We start from the raw sequence: 16399 nt of genomic DNA, 5'->3' as shown, positions 1-16399 counted from the left end.
AATCAAGGTTAAGAATAAATTGTGTTTTGTAATTTGTTGTTTCAAAAACAAAATGTACATGTCTACAAAATGTGTTGTTGCTTTATGAGCAGTATTACATGTAAGAAATTAAATAAGAAATAAAAAAACTTTTTGCCGTATAAATAGAGCTATGTGTACAAATTGTAATATAAACTATAAGGTTGTGTGAGTGAGTTGTATGAAAAAATTTGGAAGAGGGTGAATATGATGACCCTGTTTATGCTAGGAAATTGTCACAATTCAAATTTCGATATACTTTATCAACTTAAGTATAGACAGGAACTGTATTCAATTTTTTTCACAGCATTTTTTGCCAAATTCAATTTGGTCGCTATCAAAGTACAGTTTTTGCTTACAAAGTATACTTGTTGCAACTATTTCCTAGTGTAATTAGGGTCTATGTCTTTGTGATTTAGGGCGAGAAACATCGCTTGATACTTGTTGCTGCCAGAATGTGCTATAAAGCATGTTGCTATTTTTTGTACAAATAGGTATACAATTAGCTGTAAGAATTACAATATGCATGGTTTGGAAAGCTAGTTGGTTCCAAATTATAGCTATTGGTCAGTTGTTTTAAAACCACCGTATCCATAAATCGACCGTCCACGATTATATAATCAAGTTCAGCATTCAGGATGTTGTTGACAGACAATAGACCATTTCAAATCGAGATCGGAAAAACTTGGCAATCCAGGTGCAGTTAGCAGTATTTATTCAGTTAGCTGGGGGGTCAAAATAGTAGGCAAGAAAATTGTGTTTTTTTGTTATTAAAAAAGAAAAAAAAAGTGGGCTAAAATTTAAATACCAAAGATAAATCCCGCGACCCGCATAGTACAAAAAAGAAAAGCATAGCACTTAACTTTTTTGCAAAATGTTTGAGAGACCAACCTTACTTTTGCCTAGGGTTTACCATGTAGATTGCAGAAAGTACTTAAAAGTTACATTTCTGCTTTCATTTTTTTTATTATTATTATCATTTCTTTTTCTAAGAGATGAAATTAAAACTTGACCACCGGATCCGTCCAGTTTTTATTGCTCTAAACAATGGAAAACAACGGACAGAACAGGCAGTCAACTGTTGGTCGAGTTTTGATTTCATCTCTAAATTATAACTACGAGTTTTGAAAAAGGAAATGCCATTAGTCAAAACTGCAGTACAATGATGAAGGTGTTTGATAAATGTACTGAGAAATAATTTGTAAATTTAGAACAAATGTATTATTTGGAACCTGTAAATGACTTGTAAACCAGATGTGAATACGAGGTGTTGGCCCTTAACAATGCATCAGCAATTCATGTAAAACTAATGTCCCTTGACATAATTTCTTATGATGCACATTGTTTTGTATTGGGCTGTTCCGGTTGAAATACATACACCTATATGTATTGTCTTAACGACCAAGTTTCATCCAAGATCCTTATAATGGACTTTTCCAGTTGAAATCAATACACCTCCTGTGGAAGACACACTTGTAATCTTCTATAAAGGGAGTACGGATTTCAAACGGAGTTGCATGAATATGTGACTTCATTTGAAATTCACACCCCTGTATGGGAGATTACAGGCATGTCTTCCACAGGGGGTGTATGGATTTCAACTGGAACAGCCCATTATCCATTGAACAGAGTTAGTGATCTGTAAGGATCTTGGATGAAACTTGGTCGTTAAGACAACACAAGGACATGTATGTATATGGGAATGCATTCTTAGTGAAGGTTGATGCATAGACTCTAAAAAGTAGAGTCTATGGTTGATGGCCTGTATTTTCAGACTTGTTATCATGCCTGCGGATATTGCTGGTAAACAAGTCGGCAGGCAGCAGTCCATGTATTAAAACCAACAATATTTGCACACAGAAATATGAACTACAGCAATACTGTGTGTACTGTACAATGAACCAGCAAGACCGACATACAAAACTATTCAAGAATTATACTTTGGGTGGCAAGGGATTTTCAAAATAATTTATTATACATTCTGTGAATGTTGAATAAGTAATTTAATAGTTGTAAACAATCTTCTTGCATGTATACAGGGTGCATCAAAATGATTGGTACCCATCAGTGATTTTGGACAAGACTGTCTGTCACATCCAAATGCAACATAAGATGCACCTAATTGGTAGACAAATTGTTATAAAAGGCCATTAAACTATAAATTCTGGTGATTTCAATGTTACATTTGAAAGTGGCTGGCTTGTTAATAAACGTAAGTGCTGATGGGTACCAAACTACTGATCATTTTGATACACCCTGTATAAATTGTCGCACTTGATATCTATGCTACTTTTCCTTTTGCGAGAAATTTTTCTTGTCAAGTCAAAATTTCTGCACTTTGAGATGTTACAAAACATTTACGACCCTAATTAAAACATGATATGGATTATGGTAAAGCCATGATTTCTCCGTGATACGGAAAAATTCACTGAATTCGGGGTTTGCTCACGCAAATTTGAAAATGCCACAAAATAGTGAAAAACTGTAATGTCTAACTTTTGAATTGATTTGCAAAATAAAACACAGGAAAGTGATTATTTCAGTAATCAACCATTAAACAATCCATTTTAGCATTAATTCTAGGCCTACAATGCAAGATTCTGGCCCATACTACAGTAAAAGGTAAAATAAAATACACTTTTTAAAAACATGTTTGTTTTAACTTTTCAGTGGTTTATAATGGAAAACGGAAAATCACGGAAATCATCCAATTTGTAACACAGATTTAAAATTTTGTAACATAGAAGATTAAAAATTTTGTAACACAGAGAAATCGTGGCTTTAGATGGAAATATAACAAGCGTGTATAGAATGAAGTGGTCGTATACTAATCAAGTTAGTATTGTTTGTAACATCCCAAAGGACATTGTGTGCTGCAGTTACCAATACAAATCATCGTCTGCATCCCATACTGTCATATCTCAAATTTAGGCTGCCTTTTGTGATTTTTATCATCATAATTGTATTTCATATTGTTATTTTATATAATTTTTCTGTCTTTTATGAATGGACATGAGATTATAATATTGTGATAATACCTCAAAATTATATGAAGTATTAAACTCCTACAGCATATCTCATAATTCTCATCACAATTTGAATTATATGACAAAAATAAAAAAAATCAGACAAGGCAGCCTTTTGAGATACGACAGTATGTGATGCAGTGACGATATACATGTGATCAAATTATATACATTATGAGATATCCATGTTATTTTGTAAGTCAAACTTAACAGTAGTGTGTGATGTCGTACAATTTATGTATTGTTTAAAGCTTTTATACTGTATGTTTACTTCCTATGCATTTTAAACTCCAACGCTGACTTTCTTCCAAAAACAAGCAATTGTCCCGACAGATATAGTTGCCATTATTTGGTGTCAACTCCCAAGAAAGGACAATGTAGTGCAGCCCTAGTGCAAAAACAAATTGGTCCTTACCTTCAAGTGTAATCAAGTTAGCCTAGTATCAAGACTGGGGTTATACAGCTTATGATAAAGCGGTGTAATCTCTAGTCTTGACAATAGGCTAATTTTGTGTATGCTGACATGAAGAATGATAGACCTAGCACAAGTAGCGTAAGCACTGCGTCCAACCGCCGTGTACATGCCATTGTACATCAATACACAGTATTATGAGTTTTTTTCGCCTGATATAAGCCAAACAAATCTTTGCGTACTCTTGAGTGTGCTTACATGAAGGTTATGCCGATAAAACAGCATCCCAAATAATGGGCAATCTGTTATGTTAAGATGTCATATGAATTTACTGCTTTCACCTAAATAAGGAAATATAATTTTCATTTGTTTTGTTGTGGGGAGCAGGGTTGGGAGTGGGGAAGTAATATTGAATAAACTGATAACAGAGAAAAGGAATGAGCAAATGAGCAGTGACTGAATAGTGTCCCTAAAATTTAGTAGTGATGTGTTTAGTGCTTTTATTCTAAGCACATAAAATTAAAAAATATTTAAATCTATCGGGGAAGAGGAAGAGTGTATTGTGTTTCAGGTTGAGTAAGCTATGAAAAGTAATGTACTGTATATGATAGCTTTACTGTTTAAAAAGTACTATGTGCTGCATACTTGCAGCAAGTAAGAAACCTTTAATTCATTTTGTGAATGGAATGAATAAAATGTAGATTGTATAAAGAAATTTTATTTCTGATGAGTTTTTGTTTTATTGGTCTCTGGTACACAGCCATAATGTACGATTTCCATCAAATTAAAATTTTGTTATTCTAAAATAATATATGTGACCAGCTCCAACAAAACCTGGAACAAGTCGTCAGACATGTTTTTGAGTTATAGAGATGACATTCTCATAAAAAAAAAAATCAAACTCATGAAAAATCAAACAATTTGTAACCTTTCAGTGCTTGCCTGGTAATCATTTGCAACTACTGGTTCTGCACTGACAGGAGTCAACAGCAGCATTCGTTGCCCATTTGATTTTTCGCAGATGTAGTGAGATAAGAAAAGCAAAGAGTTAAAAGTTCACCAGGCAAAGTTCATTATCCCTGACCTTCAACATTATACACTGAATACAGTCTGTGTACTACCCATCTGGCTATACTTCTTGAAAGTACAGGGTGTATCAAAATGATTGGTACCCATCAAGTTTGTTGTCTAATGAAACATCTGCTTTTTCCACATTCAACATTAAATGCTTTTGAAATGACTATAATTTATAGTTTTATGACCTTTTATTACATATATGATATATCTACAAACAATGGTATGTTATGCTGCATTTTTATGTGGTAGGTTTTGGCCAAGTGCATTGGATATTGATGGGTACCAATCATTTTGATACTCACAAAACGCAAAACGAAACACAAAACGTTTTACATAAAATGTCTGGTTATATAAAGGGTATAAAACATTTTTAATAACATTTAGGAAACATTTTTGAAAACTTTATACAAAACATTCTAAAATAAAGTACCGGGGGTAGTGAATAAAAATTCACTTGGTTTTGTCAAGCAAAAAAGTTTGCCAAATATATTTCTGCATAGACATTTTGACAATTTTAAAATGTTGTAGTGCTTTTTCATATAAAATGTTTTATCGACATGTTTTCACGACTTTCATACAACTCGACATTTAAATGTCAAGCAAAAAAGTTTGCCAAATATATTTCTGCATAGACATTTTGACAATTTTAAAATGTTGTAGTGCTTTTTCATATAAAATGTTTTATCGACATGTTTTCACGACTTTCATACAACTCGACATTTAAATGTTATTAAAACATTTTTTACAAAAACCGAAACCCATTTCTAACACGTATATAACGTTTTTTAAACATTCTTGTGTTTGCTGGGCATAGTCTCTTCGGTCTGCATATTGTTTACAGTAGATGCAATCAACATAATTTGTCCTTTTGACAAAGAAAAACAAATATTTGAGGAGTAAAACAAATTAAGGGCTGGGGTATGAACGTTTGGACAGTATTTATTTTGGGACATTAGAGCACATCAGACATATCGAATTGCATTCTGAATACGAAGAATGTCATTCTGATATCAAATAATTTTGATTTTTGAAATTAGCAATTTAATACACATTTTATGGCAAATCATTAAAATTGATATTTTTGATATTTAACAGTACTTGAAGTAAACTTTATAAATCTGATGATTTATACTTAAAGTGTATTTAGGTGGGATGAAAAGCCGACGATCAATTGAAAATTTTGACCTTTGGTATTGAAGATATGGATTTTTTCCCAAAACACCAAAAAAAAATTAGGTCTTTGTGGGAAAAAATCCATATCTTCAATATGAAAGGTCAAAATTTTCAATTGACCGTCGGCTTTTCCTCCTGCTACATACACTTTAAGAATATATCATTAGATTTATATAATTTACTTCGAGGACTGTATTATATCAAAAATTTGAAAAATATCATATTTTTATAATTTGTCATAAAATTTGTATTATATTGTAATTTTCAAAAAATGACCATTATTTGATATCAGAAAGACATGCTTCGTATTCAGAATGCAATTCGATAGGTATGGGGTGCTCTCAGGTCCCACAAAAAATACTGTCGAAACGCTCATTTTAGATCCCTTAAGAGGCTTCAAGATCAAGGTCCATTTCTTAAAATACTTATTAAGCTTTCCCTTGCTTTCAGCAATTTTATATTCTGTGTTTCTCTTGATTTTAACCAAATTGTAAAAATCAACCAAATTCGGCTGGGTTTGTTGAAATTTACATCTGTGCAAATAGAATTTCAAACAAAGAAAAAGAAAATTGATACAACTATCATGTTCGGACAAATTGGTAACGCCAAACATTTTTTCAAAATTGATAAATGTAAGACTCCCCAGACACACTATTGATTAAAAAACATAATTCATCCCAAATAGGGGTAACCTTGACACATTCACAAAATAAATGAACAAGTGTTTCAGGCATATTGTTGCAAAAATAACAGTTTGGCGCATCGGCTCTACCAGCTTCTACCGATTCTATGAAGAAATTTGTTAGTACAGATTGCCTATGAAATAATTAAAAATAAAAGGACCTCAACTGAGTTTCAATAGTGCAATTAAAATTAGCACTATCATTCCATTCCATTTCATCCAAATATCCAAAAAATCGACCCATTTATTTTCAACCACCACCGCAGCACATTTTCTCATAATTAAGTAAACTTAAGGGGGTACTACACCCCTGGCCAATTCTGTGCCTATTTTTGCATTTTTCTCAAAAATTATAGCGTATTGGTGAAAAGTAAGACATGTATATTATAGGGGCAAGGATTACAACTACTGCACTGAAAATTCTGCAACTCAAGACAAGTAGTTATTGATTTATTGATCAAATATTGGATTTTCCTCATTTTTGACTGTAACTCCACAATTGTTGTCTGCGCTGAAATAAAATTTCCAGTGCAGTAGTTGTAGTCCTTGTCCCTATAATATACATATCTTACTTATCACCAATGCGCTATAATTTTTGAGAAAAATGCAAAAATAGGCACAAAATTGGCCAGGGGTGTTATTTAGTACCCCTTAACTTAAGTAAATTTGGCTTCACCCACAAGACCAGCAGAGATTTTAGTAAAAACATCTTCCTGAATATTCTTTGAATTCTGAAACCAGTTCAAATAAATCCCATTCATTAGAGAATTATATTTTCTTCTATTCTTTAAAATAGGAATATCAAATTCAACAAATAAAATCTTCAAATGTTTTGACCAAATTGTTACCATAATAAAGATCTGAAATATGATGAATACCCTTTTCATCCCACTCGGGTTAATAGAAAAACTTTTCAAGCAAACATTTTTATTCCACCAGATTGGGCCCTGAAGGTGAAAGTCAGACAAGTCTAAATTCTCCTTCATTTTGTTTCAGACGCGTAATTTGACATATTTGATTTGAAAGTGTTATAAACAACCATTGGCTAAAATGATATCATAAACAAGTAACACGCGACTGTTTTCACACCCTAAACAGGGATTTCATTCCGTGCATCATATTTCATTTCCGCGTATTAGCAATTGAAATTTTGCTACCCTTTTTTCCACTTTTTATGTTTTTGACACCCTAAGTACGATACGCGTGTATCGTGCCTACCCACGAAAAAAATACCCTTTTACGCGTTTTTATTATCGCGGCTGTAACAATGGGAGTGACCTCGGCGCGGGGCGTCTATAGTTCACACCGGAGCTAGCTACTTCCTCTGTGCATTGACATTGTGGGGTTTTGTGCCACGCAAACAGTCGTCTTAGGGCATTTAAATAAAGGCAATTAATTTAATGCCCACATGACCAGATGGGCGCTGACATTACAGCGTCTAGACAGGATGTCTGGAAAAATGACCTTTGGCACAGCGGGTGGTCTTCCTGTGTATTTCAATTGGAAACATGGGATGCATGCTACCGTGACCCATCAGTAAGCAAATTTTTCACAAAAAAACCCCACCAAAATGCACTTTAATTGGGCACCTTTGACTCCACTGAAAACCCACCCATCGATATACTGAAATCGTTGAAAAGGTAGTAAGGTACCACAAAACCATGGCACATGCCCGTATACCTTCAATCAGGAAGAACCCTCTTCCCAGGATTTTGTGAGACTTGCCATGACAATAAACGCACCGCGTAATTTAATTATTCATAGGCCCTATACCCTATGCATCGCGTAATTTAATTCTTATCTGTTTTTTCTTTCTTTTTTTGCGACATGCTTGAAAGTTTGAGTTATTACATAAAATTACACAATAAACTTAGTCATTAACATCATCAAGGGCATCACCGTGCCAAAAACCGCGCCTCGCAAGGTATGCAAAAAACCGATATATCCACTTTTCATCATCTTTCGGCTGCGGAGCAGGTCACAGTGACGATTTCTCCGTGCATAGCGATCTTTGACAAATACAGCTATCTGTTTTGCTTGAATGCCGTCATACCTAGCACATGTTGAATGTAGGTTACATAGGAGGTGCGTGGACAACGAGACTTTTTTTGCCACGATTTGATATGTAGAGAAGATATCTTTTAGCAGGCTCCTGAATAGACAAAGAACATGTCCAAGGAATCTCAGTTGGCAATTCCTTACGCAGCGGATATGAGGCTCAGTGTTAGCCATGGCATATATGCTGGTGTTTCCGTAGCCATTGGTAGCGCCGGACCTGTCTACGCACGGATTGTGGCAGTTGGTAGTATACCGCCATAATGTTCATCAGAAGAAGAAATTGGACGGCCAAAGTAAAGTACACCCTCCTCATGCCAATTGGCCGTTATTTATCCGTTGCATGAGAATAAACCTGGAACGTTATTTTACAAAAAATCCTTGAATGTCTCATTAAGCAGCTTGTCGCATACAACTTTGCCGGTACCACTCATTACTTTGGAAAAGTGTCCAACTAATAAAGTGCTGATCTTTTTCGTGAAGAAATACGTCAAATCAGTGGCTACCTTCTCGGCTATCATTTGCGATATATGCTCCCGGACTTTATTGACCACTGCATCGTTCTGGTCACTGTACAGTTTCACAAACTTCACAGGCCTCTCACACAAATCAGCTGCAAACTGTGCATGTGATAGCAAAAGATTCATAACTGTCTGCATTTCTTTCCCAATTTTAGGTACCAGCTCGGTCTTCAACGGGAGTGATTCAACCATATCTCTCACCTGCTTCTGTATCGATCGTGTTTTTTGGATGGCATCTTTGACGAATTTGGTGGCAGAATGCTCTTCTTTACCAAGCAATGTTGAGACTTTGTCAATGAAGTCTTCAGCTTTTCCTGTCATGCTTTCAATTTCTTTGAAGCGTGAGGTAATACCAGGAAGAACTTGATCGAACACTTTTTCCATAGCCGTATTGATTTCTTTTTCAATAGTGTTGGCAATATCGATGTGGCTGTGTATCTGCTGTAAGATTGTCATATCCGGCTTATCAAATGACGGCATTTGCGGTGCCAACAGTTGTCCTTGCTGTAGTTGGCCCTGTCCATTTTGTAGTAATTGATTGTATCGTAGTTGCTGATCTTTTGCTACTTCTTTATACATTACGAAGTACTTTGTGGCTACATACACCTGTAGTGCGCGTGTTACCTCTTCCGATTCTCGCAAAACTGCGTTGATTTTGTCTTGAAGTTGACGTTTGAGTGTTGTCCCATATTCCTTGATAATCTCTTGTGTTTTTTCTTCAACTTTTGATGCGACCTTACTACCGGCTGCGTGGAATAATTCAGAACCGGTTCCTTTGGTTACCTCTTTCTTTAGCTCTGTCCCCGCTAGTTTCATAATCATAGGTAGGCTGACATTTGGCAGTTGCTCAGATGCTGATGAGACGGTTGCCGTGGTTGGGGCGTTAGATGATAGAAACTTTTCAACTACGTTCGTGACAGACTCCGGGACAAATTTGGATAGTGTGGCAGCAACTGGAAAATAACGGAGTCCAAGTTGAAGGAATACGTAAAAATAGACTTGGCTGCATCCGAAAGTGATGAAAAGCCATGAACTTCACCTATCAATGCCTCCACACCTTTCTTGATGAATGCACTCGTCAGCATCACCGGGACTATGAGAGCTGGGTTAATAGTCGTGAGAACTCCTCCAACGATGTTAATAGCGGTTGTTATAAATTTACAAAGGATTTTCCAACTTGTTTGTTTCTCGAGCTCATAGAAGCAGACAACACCCAACTCCCGAAGAAGATTCTTCTCGTGGTCCACCAATGGATCATCTATGGACGATGTGATGTCTAACTGCTTAGTCGTTAACCTTTCATTGTCTGATGTGTTCTCTATCATTTCCAAAGCCTTCTTTATGGTATCCTGCCAAGATTGTACCAACGACAAGCGAATCTCATGCTGCTTTTGAAGGTTGGAATCTTCATGGTGTTGCTCGTAAGGGTTGACTTTACTCGCCAAAGCTATCAAAACGTTTGTGTTATTGATAGCTTGCAAATAAGCTGTGATGGCCTTTGATGCTTCTTGCAACAAGCGTAAAGCTTCACGCCTGTAGTTCGGTATCCTCAACTTCACAACAACATACGCTTTGTTGTAAAGAGCCGCTGCCTTGTAAACGCCTTCCTTTTTAGTAACCGTATCCCACAACGACAGTGTTTTGAAGTCTTCTATAGTAAGACCGCATTCACTGGATGATCCAAATGGATTGAATGCTTGTATATATCTCGCTCCAGCATCAAGTACCTGATCTTTGATATTACTAACTCTAAGGTCGATCACTTTCATTCTGAAGAGGGCGTGCTTTGCGTATATATAAGGATTTTCAGACACCCCACGTCTGATATTTTCCACATCAGATCTCACAGTGGACAACAAACTTTGTTTTAGATCATTCAAATCGTTGCAATCTTCGATACGGTGTTCGTTCAGGACCAACCAAAATGCCCACGACTCTTTCAATGCGCATACTGCCGGTGTGAAATCAAACATGTGCGGTCTACCTTTGAATATCTCAGTCCAAATTTCGTACGTCAGTTCCTTGTTTGTTCTCTCGTCCTCGCTGTATTCTTGTGAAAACTTTTCAAGTTCTCTGCAAAACACGGCAAATATATCCTCTCGGATTTTCAGATTTTCCAGTTGACCATGTTCAACCCTCTGTAGTCTACGCCTTTCTACTTCAGTTCGTATCTTCTGCATGGACTCGCCGCTTTCACCCTGAAAGTGCACAAGGAGAGACTGTTTGTCAAGAATCATTTGGAAAGTTCCTGGATTTCCCTTCCTAGCAGTGCGTCCCATTAATTGTCTTTCGATCCGTAAGTTTCTGGGGTAGTATGTGAGTAATACGAACAGCCCACCACTTCTGTTCACTGAGTCAGTAACCTTAAAATCACTACCTCTTCCACCGAGTGCGGTTGTTATAACTACGTCACCTGGTCCATAAATTGACTTCTCAACAACCTCTGTATCTGTATCGCTTCGAACATACAAACACACTTTTCTTGGCCCTTCTACCTTACTAATCATGTGACGAAATTCTTCAGCAGTTTTGAAGTCTTCGCAAACTACTAAGACAGCTTGCCCTTCGCTAGTGTTACTTCTCATGGAAGCATTGCAGACGGTTTGGCAGATTTTCTTCTTCCATAAGTCACGATTTTCCACTTGAGCCATAGGTAATGTCAGTAGTTTGTTTTGTCGATGAGTCGGTATAGTATAACATTGAGATGAATAATGTGTTCGAAGGAAATCTCGGTCTGCGTCGTCCCCAAGTGTCCCAGTCACTCCAAAGATGTAACCTTGTTCAAGGTATCGCTGAAAAAATCGATAGTTGGACATGAAATTGGTGACGGTTGACAAAGTTGAAATCGACAACCCATGCTTCATTTCAAGAAACTGATGCAGTCCATTGCTCCAATGTGTCGATTTCTGCAGTACACCGGTAGATTCAAAATCAATGGGAACAACTTTGTGATGCCGATGCTCAGAAGCTCGGCTGCTTGTCGTATTCCCCGAATCTCGCCCATCAACGATCACGTATTCCCGTTTCTCTTGCATTTGTTTAGCCCTGAAAGCATTTTCAACAAATACTGGAACCCTGTTTTGTACGTACGGTTTGAGAAAACTAGGGATGATTAGTACCGGTTTATCTTCTTTCTGGGCTGCAGTCGACGCCTGTTTAACATGTTTAATGTTGTCATTAGAGTATACTATCGCTGCATTCATCTTCTGCACTGTTTCATAGATAATTGCTTCTTCGTCTTGTAATGTACAGCATCGTCCGTTGTCTGAAAATAAAATCTTGGAAGAATCTTTGCCAGCTTCTTCTGTGTGCGGAACGACTTCACCGCTATTTCGTAGAGTGTAGCAATGAACCTCTCCTTTAATACCCATACGACTTACGACTTGATTGCATACTTTCAACAAAGTAGTGGAATCTAAAGATGGCAATGAGCTAACTCTGGCTAAGCATGCTTTTATTTCCACATCCGCTTTGCGTAGATTTCTTTCGTAAGTCGCATTATTTCCTTTGGTGATAATCGAAGCGATAAGAACAGGCATCAGAGTACGGAAATCTTGCAAAGTTGTCGACGTCCAAAGAATGCCTCCTGTTTTGACATCACGGATAGGTTGACAGTGGCTACAGGTAAGCCAGATCAAGCAAGAATTTGCTCAATATGCCATAAACCAGACGTTTGGTGGGAAAGGTAGGTGAAATGAACCCCGCTATCCAACATCATGCTGTCCACCTCATCGACAATGACGATCTCGAACTGACGAGAGCCTTTGGTATAACGCTTGTCGAAATCTTGTCGCAGCGTATCGCCAGTAAAATCGTTTGCAGTGCCATAAACTATGTTTGCTTTGTATATATCCCTATAGTGCGAATCAATTTCATCTCTGGTCTTGCAGTTATCTGGTATGAGCGGTGGCGCAGACGCGCATGTCAAACCAAAGAACGAATAGAACCTCTTCCAATCGTTAGAGTCACGTGAGGCCAATACCTTCGAACTAGTGACAATATCTACCGCAAAGCCAAACATTGCAAGAATTGCTGCTAGCATTGCTATCACTGTTGACTTGCCTTCGCCAGTAGCAATTTCGAGCAAGCATCCTGATCTTACTTTTCTCATCAACAGCATAGTCGCGAGTGAGCCTGTTGGGTAACTCTAGGAAAGTACTTTGTACAGCGCTGCACAACTATGGATACATACTCAATTATCTGCGCCAAAGTATCGCATGGCAACACGTCATCAAAATGTGCTCGTGTCATGCTGTTGATCGTGTTTTGACAAAGTCGCGACGCTGTTGTTACATCTGGATTGCGGCTACTCCGACTCGCACTAACAACTCTTTCGAGAATCGATTTGACATTCTGAAGAACGGTCGGAGGTAGTCCTCGTGTCTGCAATTCTTCAATGACATCGGTTATGCTCTTATCACGTTCATTCCCAGTTTTGTTTGTGACCCAATCTTTCATATTGCTAATGCTTGGTCTGTGGGAGGCGCGACGGGAAGCGTGATCGATAATCTCGCGAACATCTCTTTCTTGAAACTTGTGTGTCCTAATAGCGCAAAGAAGATAAGACGCGCTTTCGCTTGTTTCATTGGCGCAAAAATCTGCTAATTCTAGCGCAAAATTAACCGACAGTTGCCTACTGTACACAAAAATTCCTATATCTTTCACAATGGTTGCTGGTAAGATATAAACCATAGCCAAACTCTGCTCAAAAAGGTCTGCACTGTAAGCAGCGTCTTTGTGCAACATTTTTGTGGAAAGTTTGAACAATAAGAAAGGAATAAGTAAACCTGTCCCTCTGTTACCTTTGGTCAATGCCATTTGCAACGTTTCATCTTCAGCAGACATGGTATCGTTTGACCCACACACTTCTAACACTGTATTACATAAGTCAAACTTGCTACGTAATGAAAACTTATAACAAGCTATAGCTTCAGCTAACCTACTTAAAGTACTCTCTGTTCGCTCTGTGTTTCCATCTGACATTCTTATCACGTAGTGTTGAAGGGTACAGTACACTAAGTTGTCTAACTTTGCATCCATGTCGGGAGACTCGGTGTCTTCACGTGCCTCTGCTAAGGCTCTCTGAAGCTCGACCTTACTTCTATTAGTCTCCTCTTGTAATTGAGCCTGTAATCGAAAAATTTGAAGTCATTATCAGTAATATTGAGCATCGTGCAAGTTTCACAGTATAGAGGCCCTGCATTCTTTTATCGATTGGCTCCAAACAAAGGATTTGAACCAGTGTCCTTCACCGTAGTTATGGCGGAGTGCAGTCCATTCAAACAAATGTTGTCATCAACTTATTTGATCGTAGTGCAGGGTTGTGTGTGTGAGACGAACTGTCACGGTAAATTGCAATCATGCTTTTGTTGAATGCATTTGAGTAGTCCGCCATGTTTACGGGATGATACGTCATATGTAGGGCCTCTATAACGAAGCGATGTGGTCAGTGGTCAAGGTAACATAGACTTTTTTTTTTATCTGTGGGCGAGCTTTCTGACAAGAATAAACCACCTTTTCATCTCTCAAGGAAGTTTCACTGTGGTCAAGATGAAGAATTTTATTGAGATTTACGATTTAGGGTATTTTGACGTCTGACGATGTCAGACGTGAAATTTTTGGGTGGTGCATTTGGACAAAAAAAACAGTTGAAAAAATGTACTAATGCTCGCTGAGCCTTTGAGACGAACTATTAAATTAACATGGCCTTACCCATCATATTTATGTCTTTTGTGCGCAAACCGTATCATCCCAGCAAACATAAAATGTTTTCGACATCATTCGCAAAAGGTTATAAAAGTTTGTCAGAAAACGTTTAAATGTCGGGTTATATAAAGGGTACATTTATAATGGTATAAAACGTTTTCATAACATTTGTTGCTAATTTACTGCACAGCAAACGCAAATGTTTAACAGAAAACATTTAAATGTCGGGTTATATAAAGGGTATAAAAACGTTTTAATAACATTCCAAAAACATTTTTGAAAATTTGGTGCAAATCATTCTAAACAGAATGTTATTTTGGGGTTGAAAAAATATTTTGCAAAAAACTGTTTGCCCAAAATATTTACAATAACGTTTTTAAAATGTTTTCACGACCTTTATATAACCCCACATTTAAATGTTATTAAAATGTTTTGTAAAAGACATTTTAAGAACATTTCTGTGTTTGCTGGGTGCAAATATTTTAACATAATGTTATTTAAGTGTTGACAAAATATTTGACCAAACGTCGGTTTAGTGCTACACTATCGTAAGTAACATTTTTGGCCAAAATGAGATTTTGACGAATTATGGAAGGCCATATAAAAACACACATTTTAAACCAGGTTTTAAGTTTCAAAACTGCTTAATTATTTTTAATTAATAAAATAAAATATCGTAAGTGCAATGCAATTTTAATAAATGCATGCAAGACTATCGTATGTGCCACTTACGATAGTCTTGCACGCTAATTTTGTTTTTCATTTGCTGCAAGACCATCGTATGTGCCATATACGCTACTTAATTGGGCCTAAACAACAAAATCACGGAATGCTACACCATCGTAAGTGCAAAACAGTCTCTAACACATCACTGGCTGTAACGCTGACGGCTGTATGCGTTGTCACCAAGCTGGCTAAGTTCATAGCTCCCATGACTGGTAATAGAGACGACAAATCCGGTGTTCCTATTCTTAGATTCAGTAATAAATCTTGAGAAATAACATTAGTGCAAAAGGTGTCTTGCTATTGTAAATATTATGTGCCGAAATAAATTAACAGTTGTTAATTAACATAAAATGGCAATTTGAGACGATATTACGCATATCTAATTTAGCACTTAATGCTATACTATCGTATGTGGCACATACGATAGTGTTGCACTCTACATTCAATTCTAATTTGAGTGCAACACTATCGTATGTGGCACATACGATAGTGTTGCACTCTACACTAATTACTATTTGAGTGCAACACTATCGTATGTGGCACTTACGACATCTAAATCAGTAAATAATTCATCGATTTATTAACTTTAACACTATTTATATAGTTTATATTATTAAAATTAAATTGCTTTGCATTCCCATGTAATTTTATGGCTACATGGAAACAAACGGCTACGCAAAACACAAAAATGCTCCTCCTGTAAAATTGTCCAAAATGCACTTACGATAGTGTAGCACTCTGCCGACGAAATGTTTGCAAAAATAGTTTTTCAATGACATTTTGAAAACATTTTAAAAATATTGTTGTAGTGTGTTTTCATGCAAAACGTTTTAAAACGATTTCATGACCTTTATTAACCCGACATTTTAATGTTATTAAAACGTTTTTACCTAAACCAAAATCCAAAATATAACTTATTTAAAGTTATATGTGTTTTATGTGTTTGCTGGGATCCTTAAGACTGAATATATACTTTGATTAATTGTAATCTTAGTAATCATGA

Source organism: Amphiura filiformis, chromosome 14 (assembly GCF_039555335.1).
Source record: "Amphiura filiformis chromosome 14, Afil_fr2py, whole genome shotgun sequence".
NCBI classification, from domain to species: domain Eukaryota; kingdom Metazoa; phylum Echinodermata; class Ophiuroidea; order Amphilepidida; family Amphiuridae; genus Amphiura; species Amphiura filiformis.
Note: the sequence above shows the minus strand (reverse complement) of the source record.